General features: G+C 42.0%; 1 protein-coding gene across 5 annotated transcripts in view; it reads right to left on the reverse strand.

Moving 5' to 3' along the window:
• The window catches only part of ADARB2 (adenosine deaminase RNA specific B2 (inactive)), a 542,249-nt gene that overhangs the window by 470,783 nt on the left and 53,380 nt on the right, over positions 1-18,086 (reverse strand). The gene's annotated exons all lie outside the window — the stretch shown is intronic.

Raw genomic sequence — 18,086 nt, forward strand, 5'->3', positions numbered from 1 at the left:
TTTGCCACTGCACTAGGCTGCATCAAATAGGATCATTTCCCAATTCTGCCAGGCTTACTCCTCTTGTGTCTTGGGAGCTTCTGAGAGCAGGACCATCCTGTCTAATTCCTTCTCCCCTAAAGCCCACTAGGACCCCGGACAGAGGAGGGACTGACGCTACCCGCCAGCTCCAGCTCCTGCGTCTCCTGAGAACAGACGTAAAGCATTGAGTGAGGGAGTGGTCACAGGTAAATCATCATCGAACCTTTAACAAGCACTGGGGTTGTCTAGGTTTAGTTTTAATGCATTAAAATTCATTTTTTTTATTTCATGCCAGAAATTATATCAAGAAACATGAAACAAAGACAGTTACAAAGTTCTTGTCTCTGGGAAGCTTGGGGGCTAATGAGAATAACACACCAAAGCACATTTGAAGGGAATGTCGCCCATTTGTGATGCCAGTTTTAAGTCCTGGCTAGGGACTCCCGTGCGGGGATCAGTAGAACCTTGAGTTTTATTTTATCACACAGAATGCTGATTCCAGAAGCAGGATGACTTTCCCTGGTGGATCCCAGTTCCGTCCTTGGAACCTAATTTCTCAGGTGACCAGGAGTATAAAATGAATGGTGAGAGATGGTTTAGGGAGTGTATGGATGCCTTGCCAGCCTCAACTTCGCCACTCTCTGAATTTTGGGTCTAACATGTGAGATGACAACATATGTGGCCTTTCCATCCTTCCGGGGTGTATTTAATTCCACCCCACTGTCCTGTGTGAGTCACTTTATCTGCCTTATCATCTGGCATGTATTTCTTCTTCATCACATCTATAGGTGGCATTGGCTTCCATGTTTTTGAGGTGATAGGCAGCTATGTCCTATGGCTTATCTTTCTTTCCTGCCCTGAAATCTATCCATCTCATCTTCACAGGAGAGAAATGACGAAGAAGGTCGACTGTTGCCAGGTTCTTTATCCTTATTGCCTTATTTAATTGGCTGCTTTTGTATGTGTCCTCTTCAATCTGAAGAGGCAGGAAGACAAAGAACTACAGGCGCTGAGGAATGCTGAGAGCAGGGAAACTGTCTTCCCCAAGGAAGAGCACACCCACTGCTTATTCCATACCAAACTGTTTCATCCTAGAAAACATATACAAGTAGCATTTGATGGACTGAACATATATATATATATATATATATATATATATATATATATATATATATACACAGACGCACACACATACATATATATTCAAATGAGAGCAAGTATGTAAAAGAGGTTAGAGGAAAGAAAAAAGAGGAAATTTATAATATATATATATATATATATATATATATATATATATACACATGTATATGAGTGTTGTAATAAAGGATGACGTCTAGCAAAAACAGGAAGTACAAAAAGTTTAGAAAAGCCCAGCAGGGAGATGTGAGAGGTAGTAAGCTAAGGAGGGGAAGAATTAACATCCAACAGATTGACAATCTATTATCATAAAGTTAACTTTGTACCAACTATAACATGCCTGCAGTTAACTTTCAAAAAGTGCTTTCAGATAACCATTTGTTCTCATTGGTACTTATGTCACCATATTCACAGCATTCCCCTTAAGCTTTCAGGCAAAATGGGACAGAGAAAAGATAAGACCTTGAAGCTTGTATTATTATTATTTAAAATTCTCTTATATAATTATTTTTAAAAATTCTCTTATATAATTATTTTTTTAAAAAAATCTCTTATATATAACATCTTGGCCACATTTTCCTTTCACATCCCTCAAACCAATCTCTAAGACAATTCCCAAAAAGTGGGTCCCTTTGGAGTTGAACAGCCCTTTCACAAGGGTTGCCTAAGACCGTCGAAAAATAGATATGAAGTAGCAACAAATATATTGTTATGGTTTGGGTCACCACGGCATGAGGAGCTGTATTAAAGGGCTGCAGCATCAGGAAGGCGGAGAACCATGGCTCTGAGATTTTTTTCTCCTCTCCTATCAAACCGTAAGACTGTTAGGGAGGTAAACAGGTGGAGAGAAATAAGTCAGGCCAAAGGAAGAGAAAGTGCTTGTACCAAAGATGATTTAAGAAATAAAGCCCGAGATGAAGTGATTTGTCCCAGCCCATGAGTAGTAAGTAGAAAACCCCTTTAGGACACCATATCCTAATCCCATGGACTTGAGTGTTACCTGATCCAAAGGACTTGTAAATAAATTAGGTTTCTCCTGAATAGGGAGATGCCCTTGGTAATCAGGAATAACTTAATCACATTGTCTCTTTAAAATCAGAGGCATGGTAAGCAAGAAAATGTCCAATCCACGAGAACTAAGGTGGCTATGGGGAAGAAATAAAAATTCACTTAGACAGTTCTTGGACAAAAAACAAAACAAAACAAAACAAAACAAAACAAAACAAAACCTGAGGCTTCAGTTCCACAGTCTCAAAGAAGTGAATTTAATCATCATGCTGCCTGGCTTTGGGAATGGGGCTCATGTTATCTGTGCTCTGTTTATATACTGCTCAGACTTTTATATACTCAAAGACTGTGATGTCAGCAAAATACCACAATATGACCCTGGAGAATCACTCATTATCAGACAGCGTACACCATGACGTGCTGAGAGTAACTGCCTTCATACATACATATGCTGACACATGGCTGGACTTAAATAAAATTGGTATGCATGTGACTCCTCCTAAGTGTCACTATTATCACTCGATAGATAAATTTCTTTAATAAATCACTGCATCAAATAGTAAAGTATTTATGTTTAGTATAGTGTGCGTTGCATCTGTGCATGTTTGTGTGTGGCGTATGTGTAGAGGCGAGAACACAATCTTGGAGGATACTTTTCACTTTAAAATGCGTGAGACAGGGTCTCCTCTTTGTTTTCCACTGGTGTGTACACCAGGTTAGGTGGCCTGCAAGTCTGTGGGGGGACTCTCTGGTCTCTGAATTCAACTCACCATGGAATACTGGATTATGGCTATAGATTATAGATATAGATTACAGATATACATTATAGATATGGATGACCTTGCTTTGTTTTTAGGGTTCAAACTCAGGGCCTTGTGATTGCTCAGTTAAAATGCTTTAATTACGGAGCAACCTCTGCTGCACGGTTAAAGTAACCGTGAATGAACAGAAAATTTAAGAGCTGGTTTAGGTTAATGGAAACATGGAGTGGAAAGTGTAGACAATCAAACTAGATCTTCTCCGTCTCTTCTTGCACACGTTGTATCTGATTGTTAACAGCTTGTACCAATGTCATACATCTCTTGCAGACGGTGAAGCCATACAGAAACATCGTGACTAACCTAACCTGCACCTCTTTCACCTGCTTGGTCATCATGGTTGAGTGGTGTTAACAATGTGTAGCACCATCACAGTATTTTTAAAAATGCTTTACTGTCCTAAAAACCTCCTGTTTTGCCTGTTCAACCTTAGCCTGCAAAGACCCCTTATCTTTTTAACTCTACTTCGATGGCATTGGCAACTTATGATGCCATTCAGTCAAAACTGTATATTATGTAGGATTTCCATATTGCCTTGTTTCACTTGTGTATTTAAGTGTACAGTTGGAAAATTATCTTTTTGTAGTGCTAAATGCTATCCCATTGAGTGGCTATATTATAATTTCTTCACTTGCTTATTGAAAAACATATTGTTTATTTTCAAGTGTGTCAAGTTTGAGTAAAGTTGCAATAACTGTTTATGGCCAATTTTTTTGCTATGGATATAAGCCTTTTAACTTACTTGCATTAAGGCAGAGCAGTACAATTGCTAGACAACATAGTAAAAGTACAGCTAACTGGAAAACTGTTCTCCAAGTGGCCGTACCATTTTGCACTAGTACCAACAGTGAATGACAGACAGTCCCTGTTGCTCCGCTGAGAAGCCAGACCTAATAACCTGCATGATGATGCTGTGATCAGGCATTCCTTTCTGGGAAGTGGCCCATAGTCCAGGAAATTAATTTTTATAACGTCACCTCATTGAGTTACTCAAAGAAGTCACCTTTCCTTTCCTGCATGCTGTGCACTGGGGAGGCTCATCTTCTCCATCTCATTTAATCATCTCAATGCCTTGCTAGGTAGCTACTATTATCTCTCTCCTGGTGATAAGAAACCGAACGTATGGAAGGTTAAGGAACTTCCTAAAGATCCCTGTCAGCAAATAACAGAAGTAGAAACTCAAATTCAGCTGACTCAGAAGCCTGTGTGCTTCCTACTCCCTATCTCTTTTTGTCACACCATGACATTGCTTGTGCTCTGAAATGCCTCCTCGAGCACTGTCTAGGGTCATGGCAAGGCTAGCGGAGTGTGCTGCCTGGCTTTCTTGGCATGCACTGGGTGATGGTGAGGAGACACAGACTTGGGAATCACATTTGGGAATCCACAAAACCCTAACAGAAAGCAACCATGGAGTCATGGTTGTGGAACGAGGGCTACCACAGACATCCCTGACCTGGAGCAATCTAGAAAAGCCTCTGTGTTTTGTCACTGGAGTCACTAGAGTTCTCTTAGGGGTTCCTTTTATCCCACAGGATGAGGTAGAGCTATAATTAAGACACTTGAAGAAGGAACAAAGAAGCTTAGGTCATTGCTGACTTTCAACTTCAATGTCTTTAATTTTGCTTATTTCCCCTGGCTCCTTTGCTTATTGCCCTAGATCTTTCTATAATATTTAAAGCTTTGCATAACAGTTAATATAAAACCTGCATGACCATTTCCAGTTAATTCAAAAAGCATGTCAGGTGGGGATTGTCTGCAGACTTGTGTTCGGTTTTAGGGACAGAGGTTGAGGCAGATGTATGGGGGATGCTCCCAACTTAGGGGATAAAGCACATTTGCACCAGCTCCTAAAACATAAGAGCTGAGCAAATCTAAAAGTTCATCTGGTGAAACACATGTTGGTTCACATACACCACCTGTGGCCCAAGAGATCTGAGCCTTTGGCCCAATGCCTCACCTAGATAGTGGATGGGTTAATGGCAGCACCTGGCTCCTTGGCTCCAATCCAGGGTTCTTTCAACTCAACCCCATGCCAAGAAGTGATCATTGACAATCAGAGAAAATGTCATCAGCTAGGGAGCAGTACTGAGGAATTAACCCTTTTAAGTTAGGAACAGAAGTAGGCATTTAGGAGTGTGTGCAGTAAGTGCAGGGTTTGTGTGACAGAGGGATGGGTGGCCTTCCTCGGGGGAGGCTCTGGGAGAGGATCCTTTCCTGTGTGGGGTTTTGGTTAGTCCTCAGAGCAGCAGGACTGAAGCCTCTGAAAACCTCTGTGATGTGTGGAAGTTCCTGACTGCTAAATACCCAGACACTAAATTTAGGTGCAAGAGAGCCTTGGAAGACAGATAGGAACTGGACACCCAAGGATTTAACCTGAAGTACTCAATCATCTGTTTGAGGAGACAGAATTTAGCCTGAAGGAGATAGAAGGATGAACCACAGCTTGACAGGATCATCCCAAGAAGTCAGCAGGGCTGGGCAGGGAAGACTTTCCATGATGGTGAACAAGTCTAGCTGAAAGGCCACTGGAACCTCAGACTAGTGCCTATGAACGACCCAAAAACTGGTGTAGAAGAAGCCATACTTATCGAATATGAGACAAGCAGAGAGACACGCCAGGGGACTTGGGGAAGAGTAGAAGAGAGAACGACCGAAGAAAGCCCAGAGAGGTCTGGAAACGCTGTAGAAGAGTGTGACCACAGAGCTTTCCGGACTGACTTGGCCCTGCACCTGCATGGTTTACACAGAACCTTCTCATCAGTCACTCATTCCTTCGCTCCTGGTCACTCTCGTTAGTATCCGCAGAAATAGACTCTGTCCGCTCTAATTTTTTAATACTCTGCCCCTGAGTGATTCTTGTGGCTTCACAGCTCTACACCGAGTGGCAGGTCCAGTCTGCATTCCACAAATCACATTCCTCTTTGGAAGATGGTCACTTTGTTTTCCACTATGAAAGACAACATGAACACCATGTCTTCCCCAGCTTCTTGTATTCGTCCCTGCCACAGATGTCCAGCAACCGTCAGCAGTGGAGCATGGGCCCTGCATCACGAGGGCAAATTCCAGGGTGCTACAGTCTCATCAAATGCGTACTCTAGTACAGTTCTGTTGAGTTTTCCTGTCTCTGAAAAGCTTCTAATCATTGGAAATGAATGAATCTATAAAGATGTAGTCTATTGATAGGCGTTAAAAATCTGACCTAATCCTATTATAGGAAAAAGACAAGTATGAATACTGGTAAGGCTAAGGAAGGAGGATGCGTATACATTGTTGGTCAGGTACAACAGGTGTAGCAATTGTGAAAGGCAATTAAATAGTAACTAAACAAGCTACTGTATGATCTAGCTATCCTAATTGTGGGCTCATAAGCAAAGGGAATGAGGTCAATGTATGAATGAGATATCTGTGTTCTAGCATGTTCTTCAGTATTGTTTAAAACAGCTAAGATATAAGCCAACTATAATATTCAGACGTGGAGAAATGGGTGGGGAAGACAAAAATCCTGTTTTTTGTAGCATCATGTTTGGCAATGAAGGACATTGCATTAGTTAAAATAAGCCAGACACTGAAAGATAATGCTGCTACATGCTATAGTTACCATGTACAAGACAAAAAGTACACATTTCTAAAGATTTAGAGGAGAATGAGTGTCACTAGAGGCTAGGAAGAAGAGAGAAGGTGGGTGCCAAGAAGTCAGGCAATGCATACAGCATATAGTCAGACTGGGAGAATTAATTCTAATATTCTAAAGTATAATAGATCACTATATAACAATTGATTGCGTGTTTTAGAAGAGAGGAGTTTCAGATTCCCTAACATAAAAAAAATGGTGTGTCTAAGTAGACAGGAATCATAGCCACTCTGATTTGGTATTTACACATTGTATATTTACACATTCATGTACCAAATCTCCTCACTATGTGCCTAAATATGCTTAGTTATTATTGTCAAGTAAAAATGAAAATGAAAAGAAACTTGTGCCTTCAGTAAGACCAGTTTTTAAAGTAGCCAGATTTGACAAACAGCTGAAATTCTCTGACACTCTGTGCTCATCCAAGGACACTGACTGAGGGTTTTATATCTTGCCTGCTAAAGTGCTGAGCATGACCTGCTGGCAAAGACCTTGGTGCATGCCGTCAGATTTTGTCGAGACTGAAATAACTCCTAACATAGTCTACTACAAACTTAGATCTATTTTCAGGTGTTATTATGAAGATAACATCTGTATTATTAGTATTTGGAGCAGGGGTTCGAGACAGGGTTTCTCTGTGTAGCTCTGACTGTCCTGGACTCTCTTTGTAGACTATGCTGGCCTTGAGCTCACAGAGATCCACCTGCTTTTGTCTCCCTGACTGCTGGGATTACAGACATGTAACAATCATGCCTAGATTATTCTCAGTATTCTTAAAAATGCTTTTTAAAAATTGCATTCATGAATAAATTTAGGTAAGAGATTACTTGCATAGATTGTCCCAAATAGATTTTAATTTGAAATCAGAGATTGGCCTTGTCTTCTTGGGATGCTCAGGATAACAACCAAATCTTATAGTAAGTGTCACATCATATTAATCAGGTGCTTCAAGCTGATGTCTAAGGGATCTCTGACTTTTCTTTCATTATGAAGCCTAAAGCACATGCTTTATGAGGGTGATAAAACACCCAGGTATTGTATTTAGCTGTTTTAAGAACTTCTCAGGCATTCAGACTTGATGTATTTAAGTTGAGCCCACACCATGTAAGTAAACTTTATTATATTACACATGGAGTTCTTTATAAATAACTTTGCTAATAAAAAGACTTTCATTTTGTATATAAACTCAGAGATAGGTTTATTCCAGGAGAATAAACCATGCATTTATAAACTGCAGTTGATGAAAAAAGAAGTGAGCTAAGCCGTTTCCTGATCTCCAGTGGGACTGAGCAATGCTTGTTTCCACAGCTGAATATTCAGAGGGATGTTTACTATAATTGGAGAACACTTGGCTGTTTGAGTAGCCCACACTTAGCAGCCTTCAAAAAGGCCCTAAATTATTTGTTGCAAACCCCTAGATAAACAAGAAAAGTGCTGTTCAATTGTCTATAAGGACCCAAATTAGAGGCTTTTCTGAGCTATCCCTAGTGATTTCTGAATTTGATGATAAAATTCTGATTTTCATTTGTGAAAATATGCTCTTGAACTCTACAAAAGCCATCCTTTAACTGTAGGGGTCACCCCACTGTGAACACACACACACACACACACACACACACACACACACACACACACACACACGTCTATTTGTCTGTTTGCCTGCCTGTCAGTCTGTCTCCTTGGCCAATAGCGAGGCTCCTCTAAGGTCCCTCTGCAAAGTAGTTCTTGTTGGCCTGCAAAGGCCAGTTTTGGCCAGGCTCCTCCTACGACTTCATCCTCTGGAGGTGAGGACGCAGTCCAGCTTCTTCTAGAAATCTCCATCCACTTCATTAACTCACCCTCTGATGTATTGGACTTGGGCTGTGCCCCTTGTGTCGCAACTGTGTGAGTACAGAGCTTCTTGCCCATTTCATCAACTCCTGTGATTTTTCCATATATGCGCTAGCATATGAGAGCCCAGCTGTGTGATAGCTTCTCTTTTTCAGATGTGATGCAGTCAGGGCATCTGAAGAGTCCAAATAAACATCTCAAATGTTCGGCCCTGAGACCAATGCTGCTAGCTGAGTGGAAAGCACCTCACGTGCAGGTTCTGATACAATCTGCCAAAGTCTTAAATGACCATCTGAACACCTGTGTTCTTGGTTTCCAAACTTTTGATATTTTCACAGTCAGCTAATTAGAAGCAGGGGCTGTTAGGCTTCCTCATAGTGAGGAACACAGCTGAAGCAGAGAAGACACAATGACAATAATTCAAATAGCAAGTAGCAACCCCGGGGTTGAGGCAGGGGTGGGGGCAGGGGCGGGGGCAGGAGCAGGGGTGGGGTGTAACTTAAGGACAAATACCTCTGCAAATCCAAGAGGTTCCGTGTGGACTCCATGCTGCCTATTAGCATGGCTGGTTTCCGAGGAAAGGGTGGTATATTCCATATACCTCCAAAATGTAAGTACCAAAAGCATCACCCCCAAACAGTCTTTCTCTAATACACATCTTTTAATTGATTAATTTCCTAATGAACTTCTGGTCACTGCAGATAGCAAAAGTTTTACTGTATAGGCAGGCATGTGATCGGCACCATTGCATCGTCCATGGCTTCCTGCGATCTGTGTCTCTTCTGTTCACTTGACAGACACTGGCCAGTAGCCAGCACTGCCCATAGTTCCCCAGCCCTCTCCCACCTCTGCTGGATGACATCTGAAATCTCTACAGTGCCTGGGAACACTCACGTGTGCAATAAATCACAGGGCCCGGTGACTCTCCCTGCAACATTGGGACACTGAGGCTCCGCAATGCTGAAATGTAATAAAAAGATCATAGACCCTACACATAGATGTGGGGCCAGAATTCAGGTTTCCTGGATTGCCTGTCCTGCTCTTGCCTCCTGTCGGTGCCCCGTGTGGTTCTATATACAGTAGTTACAAGCAGGTGATTAGGGTGCCTGTGCAGGCACCATGACAAGGAACGATCTCAGACAATGGGACGCTCAGACGCCTGGAAAGGGTGGAGCAGGCAGGAAGTCAGTGTCACAGATAAATGTGAATTGCATTTATTACACGTCTATTGAGTGAGTCAGCTACGCACCTCAAGCCTTTTTCTTATTTTGATTTTTAAATGGAATTTCAAATTCTTTATATGGAAAGAAAAGGAAAGGTCAAATGCAGGTAATTTCATCTTCCTGTCATGCATCCACTTTTCAAACATAATTTTCTAGGTTTGCTGTCTGTTCTCGTATCCCTCCTTTCTCCTTCTCTGCCGCCTGTTTCTGGGGCAACGAGGGTCCCAGAGAGGCAGAGCTGTCTGCCTGTGCCTACCCTGTCTTCCTCACCCACATGCAGCGTCTCCTAGAAGTTTGGGCTCTGTTTCTTTGCCTCCTTAGAACCTATATATTCTAAGTCTCACCAGAGCTTTCTCACCAAAATTTGTGAGAAAGCAGACACATACTTTCTTCACTGCAGTTCTTTGTCCGCGAAACTAGCAATATTGGTTATTTCTTTACACCTTGGCAATATATAAACTGAGCCATGGGTTGGACCTGCTTCCATCCTTCTACCAACATAGTTTTGTGAACTTACTTACCCACAGGCTCAGGAGTAGAACTCATGATATTAAGTAACTATAAAAGAGACCAGCTGCATTTGAGCAACATCAAACAAGACTTTCTCTAGGTTCTACCGGACACAGGTCACAACCCTTGGCAAATGCTGTCAAACCATGAAGTTATGTATTTATTACATTATTTTACTGAAATGAAAGTCTAACCTTTTATTTTGTGTTACCCTTCCCTGGCATCGCAGTGCCCTGTTCTCAGGAGATGCTCCATAGCTCTTTTCCAAGCTGAGCTGGGTGTAGCCATGTTTCTGCCACAAACACACTCTGGAACATTAAGATGGCAAAACACCCTAGAAAGTCAGAGTGTGAGGATGCGCAGCTGCAAACCCAGCCTGTTTTTCTCTTTCATTGGAGGAAGCTGTGCTACTATTCCTCCTAAGTAGGAAATTCCCTCCTGGAGGGAGAGAAGGAGCCATAAAATTTGCAGAGCTAAGGAAGATCAGAAAGTTACAAGGTTCACAAAGTCCCTTCTTAAGTTATATGATAGTAAGCAGTTGCCAAGGAGAGGAAGCCATGTAGCTGCCTGTGAGGTGGGCATGGGGCTTTAAGGGTGTCCGTTCATGAGTCGTTTCTCATGCTAAGAGGGCCTCTGTATGCTGCAACTACCAGTAAGGCAGGCTTACTTGTAAAACTCACTGATTTATCTCTGACTTCCTTGGGTGGAGTCGTTTCTTTGTTCTGTCCTTGGTGTCTTACCTGTAGTGACCAGACATTTTCTCATGCTTAGCAGGTATTGTCACAAAACAAATGTATTGGAGCCTATGTTAAAATGCTTGTTCAGCAGCATGTTTGTCCTTTGTTCGTGTGCCCTTGTTAACACATAATTCCTTGATGGCTAGATTCAGAGCACCCAGTGAAAGACAGCATGAAATAGGTCAGGCAGAAGATTCCCAGCCCATACCTGATGTCCCTTACTAGTGTCCTCATGGTCATATCTAGGACCACATCTTCCTGTAGCTGAGACTTCTGTAAGAGTGAATAGTGATGGGCTCCAAGAATAAAGCTGAGCTCTAGACGCAATCACACCATTCCTCATAATCACACCATTCCTCATAATCACACCATTCCTCATAATCACACCATTCCTCATAGTCACACCATTCCTCATAGTCACACCATTCCTCATAACCACACCATTCCTCATAATCACACCATTCCTCATAATCACACCATTCCTCATAATCACACCATTCCTCATAATCACACCATTCTTCATAATCACACCATTCCTCATAATCACACCATTCCTCATAATCACACCATTCCTCATAATCACACCATTCCTCATAATCACACCATTCTTCATAATCACACCATTCCTCATAGTCACACCATTCCTCATTGCTCTAGGACCCCTGGGATGCAAGGTGCAGTGTAGGTGAGGGAAGTTAGATTTTGGAGATGGTTCATCAGGAGGACAGTGTATGGTCTCCATCTCTTCCCTATGGAAGTCTATACCTAACTTCTGATGTATTTCCTAACTTCTGATGAGTCAGGTAAGTAGAAAATTAACAATGCTCTCATTTGCAATATCGCATTTTTCTCTCTTTTTAGAAAAAAAGTCTCTTTCAGTTAGACTTACTCCCTAATGGCATATAGTTTGTAATAATATCTCTTGAATGAAAGCCATTGATTGAACAGATGCTATTGGCAACCCAGAGTTAAATTAAGGATATGTTTTGGAGTAGGTACAGGAAAATCAAAGCTTGCTTGTGAGGAAGATTTGTCTCCAAAAGCTTCCATGTGTATTGGTTGGATTTCCACTCACAGCCCACTATCTCCTCTCTTGGTGTAGCTCAAATTATTCCCAGTGGTGTATGCTTTCTGCTCCTTCTTCCTAATGCATATCTAGAAACTTCCACCTCTTGTTTTCTAGATGAAATGAATAAGCCAAAGAGAAATCATTTAAAAGGAAAATGACAGCAACAACAACCAACTAGAACTAGAAATGGGACGTAATTACTGCGGCTATTAATGAATCAGTTGAAGTGACAATTCATTGTTGACCCTGGACTTCACTTCCTGCTCATCCAGTGTTAACTCCTTTGTATTTTAAGAGCTACTAACCGGCCAGAGTCAGAATGAGTGACAGTGTCTGATCCCACATCAAACATAGCGCCGTTGTATCAAACACACTTCATCTCAGCACCTCCTTGGTTTAGCCTCTGCCGGGGCTCATGATGCTGATGTGGAGTTTGATGGACTATTTAAAAAGCCTACAATCTTGACATTTGGAAAAATCCTAATTACAGTGGCAAAGTAAATTACTTTTATTGCACACACACACACACACACACACACACACACACACACACACACACACGCCTTTTTAGGTATAAACAAGTTCCCTATTTCTTTATACATCCACAAAGATTTTAAATTATTTTGTAAGTAGGTAACTTTGTGTCAGTATCGGAGACTTAGAATGTCCTATGTGTTTTTGATTTGTGTGTGTGTGTGTGTGTGTGTGTGTGTGTGTGTGTGTGTGTGTGTGTGTATGTGTGTATGCTGTGTGTGTGTGTAAAATGCTTGTGAAAACAACCCATTAAGGCAAGAGAAAGTGTGACATGGTGGACATTTCAAACTATCCGCTCCGCCTTTCTCATTGTACTTCCAGAAACAAAGAAACAAATCACTTGCTACTTAAACCATTCCAGAAAGAACATGACAGAAGACAAGGAGAAGGGCTGCAACATGCTCTCACAGGGCAGATACAGCCATTTACAAACACGGCTTCACAGTAGCTTCAGCTGCCCCACAAACCTGAGCAGAAGTGGTATGCCAAAAGCCAATCATGGCTAAGGGAGAGGCTCATGGAGTCCCACCACTCCATGCCGACTTCTGTGTACTTCTGGATTCTTGGGAGGGGGCAGTCATTGTCTTCAGCTATGTCCCTAATAGTGAATCAACCGGGGTCCTGGGGCACCATGGACAGTTCCAACCCCCTGAGCACAAAGACAGTCCTGAATATAAATCAAAGGGTCACAAAATAAAGCCAAAAGGCATGCACGTGAGAAAGGGGACCATACAGAGCAGAGGATCTGCTAACGGTGGGAGGAGTGAAAACAGGAAGGAAGTCCATAGGTAGAATGTACTATATACACATATAAAACTATACAACAAACTTATTTGATGAAAAGTATAGACTGTTACAATTTTTCATTATCCTTATTTATTGTCTGTGCACATGTATGCACACCACAGCACATATGGTAACTAGAAGACAATGTTGGGGAGCTGATGTTTTCTTTCTCTCATTCGGGTCCTGGGAACCAAAACCATGTGCCCACTCAGCAAATGTCCTTACCCACTTAGCAATTACCAGCTTACTTGTAACTTATTAACGCAGACTGTAACTGACATATCAATTGGTCTCAGAAGAACACATGACATAAGGCAAGCCTAAAACAGTAAGAATAAACACGATAAACATCGCCAACCAATATGGATGGCAAAGGGAGATTTCCTTGTTCTCTGACACATTAAATATATTTCAATGATGAAAAAGAAGGTGCTAAGTCCTAACTGAACTGCATAGTTAACTCTTAGTGAGCACCAGCTGTATGAAGGATGAAGTTCAATTTTCATATATGTATTAGAAAATGCGACTGGGGTGTGTCCTGGATCAACTATTTCTGGAATGGCATCCATTCTAGGCACATGGCCTGAAAGCTAGGGTATCCAGAAAAACTGCCCATTGCAGTGTGAGCGTGTGGAGGAGGCTTGTTCACATACTGATGGGCAGAACACTGAGTGCACAATTCTGCATCAGACACAGGTATAGCTTTCAAAGGTCCACTCATAGCGACTTACGTCTGTCGGCCAGGCCCTGCCTCCTAACCTTTCATGGTCTTCAAAACAGTGGACCCAGTGTTCAAACTGCAACCCATCTGTTTCATAGAATGGCTCGTTGCGAGAAATAAAGGAATTAGTCCCAAGAGTACTTCTTTATCTGGTATTATAATACCCAGTATTATTTTGAATAATAAAAACATTTTCTTGGTAACCTGCTGTCCTTCCTCTGAGTGCCACATATACAGGGGGAGGTAATCCCCCTCAGGAACAGGCATAGGGGAGGGGAATAAGGGGAAAATGGGAGGGAGGGAAGAATGGGAGGATACAAGGGATGGGATAACCATTGAGATGTAACAAGAATAAATTAATAAAGGAGAAAAAAATTAAAAAAACATTTTCTAGGTGTGTAATATTAAGCAAAATAAATGTGTGCTTATTGTTTGAAAAAATGTTCTGTAGCATGAGACTTAGCTTCCGCAGTGGAAGGAAGCAGGATATTGGATGTGAGGGTTGAGGAGAGGCACCTGAGAGGAACTGCATTGGCCCATCGCCCAGAAATCATCTCTTATGCGTGGAGTGCTTTTCATAACACTTCTCTTTCTCTACTTCAGAACAAATGATTCTTTGGAACATCCATTGTTTTTTAATCTCCATATCCCCCCATGTTAGATTGTTGGCAAGTGTGGTGCCGTCAGCGGCTTCAACTTTCTAAGTCCTAGAGCAACTTTCATGTGGTTTCATCCAGTTGATTACATGCATTTGCTGCAGCTGCCCTTAGCTCCCTCGGCCTCTGTGGTTAGCATTCTGAAGTATTTGATGCCACTCTGACTAAAGTAATGTTGGCTGTATCACCTTTGAGCTCCCTTGAGGTTAAAAGCCAAAGGAAGCAGTATGTACAACCTCACACGGAACTGTGTCACTCTTGATTTGAGAAGCTACACACAGATTCTTAGCCTCACACTTCAAGGTATTTTTACTAGGCCCTTTCCTCATGTTGTAGTTGAAATGGTTAGAGAGTGCATGCTGATTTGATTTTTGTTTTGCTTCTAGATCAAACTATGATACGTCTCTTTGAGAAGCTCAGCCCTGAAGGTCACATCCTGCTCATTAATCAACACTGAGTGTATAAAAGAGGCAAAATATGTCTTCGGGAAGTCCAGTGCCCTAGAAGCAAATTGTGGTACTGAGGAGATAGCTTTATGCCATGCAAGCATGAAAGTTTGATCTACAAAACTTCTGCATGCTTTCACTTCCAGCCCTGGGAGGCAGAGACTGGAGGACCAACCAGACTAGTAAAAGACCCTATCTCAAAACCCAATGCTTACAGCACCTAAGGAGTAACACCTGACATGGTCTTCTGGCCTTACCATACAGGTACACTTGTATGTCCATGCACACATACCTAACATAGCATCACACACACACACACACACACACACACACACACACACACACACACACACAGTAAACAAGGACATATGAAAGGTGTCCAGATGTACAGGCCTCATGGAGATGCTTTCTATTAGTGTATGATGACAGCATCAAAGGGTCTGAGTTTGGAGGTTTAATTTCAGAGATGCATTGAGAGGAATCTAAGACCTCACATTTGCTGCTAAATCTGAACCTGAGTCTCTGTCAGTAACAACTGAGATAATAATGCCATTTTCAAAGGACTGTTGTCCAGAACCAATGACACCATTTATGGACAACCCTGAATGGGACGGTTTGCTCTTCTTTGGCCCTCATTAGAGAGAAAAACGAGTTCTGGATACTAGGAGTGACAGGTGTTAGCGACAGAGGAGTATGGCCCTATGTCTCCATCCTAAAGGAAGTCAGGTGCCTGACTTTGTTCTGAGGATTAGCTCGCATAAAGGCCCTTCAGATTTCCACATGGAGAAGACATCTCTGACTGCTCTCAGACATGGAACAAAATAAAAAATTCTTGGGGACTTAATGACTTGCCCACTTAGATGAAGATGTTTCTTAACAGGTCTATCACTGTAGTGAAATGTTTCATGTCTGTGGGTGTGTAACCTATGCTTGTAGGCTTCAGGGTAGCAAGATCCTGCCCTGTAGGAACCTAATGCAATGTAGGGCACCAGTTACCTTAGATTGTTTAGGGAAAGTGTGACATTAAATCAATTAGGTAAAACTGTTGCAGGGGCTGGAACATGGGAGAGGGGCACTAAAATTTTACTCCTTTTTTTCTCCTTTATTAATTTATTCTTGTTACATCTCAATGGTTATCCCATCCCTTGTATCCTCCCATTCTTCCCTCCCTCCCATTTTACCCTTATTCCCTTCCCCTATGACTGTTCCTGAGGGGATTACCTCCCCCTGTATATTTTCATAGGGTATCAAGTCTCTTCTTGGTAACCTGCTGTCCTTCTATAGAAGGCAGGAGGACTCAATACTTGGATCTGTGCAAAGCTCTTGTTTGTGTAGAGTTTAGACTCAGTTATTTGTAGTATCTCTTCTCAGAACCACTGGCTCTGTGGCCAAGGCTTCCTAGATAAGCTGGGGTATGTGGGCCCTTGACTCAAGAGCCTGTGATGCTTTACATTTTAGAAAAGTTCATGGACACTTTATAGCAATATGTCTAAAGCACAGAAACCCCTTTAAAAGCAAGATAGTTCATTAGTTTTAATAACAGAAGGACCTCAGGATGACATGTGTATGACCACATTAGACACTAAATGGACTGTGATTTTTCTCTTCAGTTTTACAATGACCATTCAAGCTTATTCATAGGAATAAAATCTGAGGTCTTGCAAACATCATGGCGGTTGTTGAAATAAATCCATAGATCCTATTTCCGTGAGTATTCTGATCAAGTACCGTAAGTGTTATGTTTTGAATGAGATGATTTGCCAAATCAGTCAGTGTTCACACCAGAGCCTAAGAGATGATGGGGAAGAAAATTTAACAGAGGCTTCGGAATTGTAAGAAACAAGAGTGTCACTGTCAAGCCTGGGCCCTCAGCACACACTGGTGCTATATTCTCTTCCCTCAACATGCCCTTGACTGCCCAAGAGAGACCCCTATTCATAGTCCCTAGCTGGAGACAACTCTCCCCACGATCCCAATGGCTAAGAAGAATCACACTCAGGTCCTCAGACTTGGTGCAAGTGCCTTTCCTTACTGAGCCATCCCACTGGTCTAACTTTTGTAAGCCTGGAGTTTGGGGAGGTTTCTTTACATGAATTTGCCGTTGTTGTCTTTGAACTACAGCTACAGATAGGGAGCTCTGATGTTTGGGCAACCTGATTCTTGTTCTGTATTAAAACCCAGAAAGAGGTGCAATGAGTTTTATGCGAGCAGATTTGACAAGTCTTCTAAATGGTGAAACACACTAGGATTCAAGTGGTGTTGGCCCAGGTGAGAAGATGACAAACATTTGCATACAAGTATGTGCGGGATTGTTACATACATTGGATGGAGACTGAGGCCATGGGGCCTTTTTTGCATGAGGGAAACAGCTGATATATTTCCTTGGTAAGCATGTTACATGTCTACATAGGCATGCTAGCAGTGAGACCTTCAAGCTACAATCTGTCACTTAGGTTCCCCCACACCTGATATATTGATTCAAATGCATCGGCATCTAATATACGAGTCATAGATTCATGATATTAACATGATGATTGATACTGTCTTCTCACTATCACCTTCATTTGGCAAATAGACTCTGTATTTGCATGGTATAATCATTATAATAGTGTGGCAGTAGCATCCTTATGGCCATAACTAGGAAAACCTCAGCCTGATTTGATGGCCTCGGTGGATTCCAGATGCTTCTTGTGTCCTGAGACCCTCTGAGGAGCGGGCTGTGCACTGTGCTTCACAATATTCTTCCAGAAAAATCTTACCTAGATCAAATGTTCATTATATCAATTTACTTTACACCCAGTACACAACACTGTTATGCCTTTCCACAATCAGCAGAGCATTTCCAACATGGGCTCCTTCTTCTGGCAAGTTCTTCCTTCTGAGTGTTTTGGATGGCAACAGCCTAGAGATGCCAGGAGAACAAAGCAGATCACTCGGCATACGCCTAAGACGTGCTGGG

This window comes from Acomys minous (genome assembly GCF_964271855.1).
Source record: "Acomys minous genome assembly, chromosome: 5".
NCBI classification, from domain to species: domain Eukaryota; kingdom Metazoa; phylum Chordata; class Mammalia; order Rodentia; family Muridae; genus Acomys; species Acomys minous.